Genomic DNA, 549 nt, shown 5'->3' with positions numbered 1-549 from the left:
GGCTGCGGTGACTGGGAGCAGCCATTGCACTCCAGTCTGGGCGACAGAGTGAGACTCCAACTCAAAATAAATAAATAAATAAATAAATAATAAAAAACAGCCGAGCATGGTGGCACACACCTGTAATTCCAGCTATTCAGGAGGCTGAGGCGAACAGATCACTTGAGCCCAGGAGTTTGAGTCATTATAGAACCACTGCACTCCAGCCAACAGAGCAAGATCCTGTCTCTAAAAAAACAAAATTTAGCCGGACGTGGTAGTGCATGCCTGTAGTTCCAGCTACTTGGAAGGCTGAGGCGGAAGGATCACCGGAGCCCAGCAGGTCGAGGCTGCGGTGGCCGGGAGCGGCCACTGCACTCCAGTCTGGGCAACGCAGTGAGACTCCAACTCAAAAAAAAAAAATTAGTATTTTAATGCAATATTTTACAAAATAAAGTAATGCAAAAATACACAATAGACAAAATATCATAATTGTAAATAAAGAATAGATCTGGGGCGACCCCTTCAGGTCCCCTCCCACTGTGGGACCTTTTTTTTTTTTTTTTTTTT

The sequence above is a fragment of the Carlito syrichta genome, unplaced genomic scaffold (assembly GCF_000164805.1).
Source record: "Carlito syrichta isolate Samal-C Ts95f unplaced genomic scaffold, Tarsius_syrichta-2.0.1 Scaffold315826, whole genome shotgun sequence".
Classification (NCBI taxonomy): domain Eukaryota; kingdom Metazoa; phylum Chordata; class Mammalia; order Primates; family Tarsiidae; genus Carlito; species Carlito syrichta.
The sequence above is the reverse complement of the archived record's forward strand: the minus strand, read 5'-3'. Positions refer to the sequence as shown.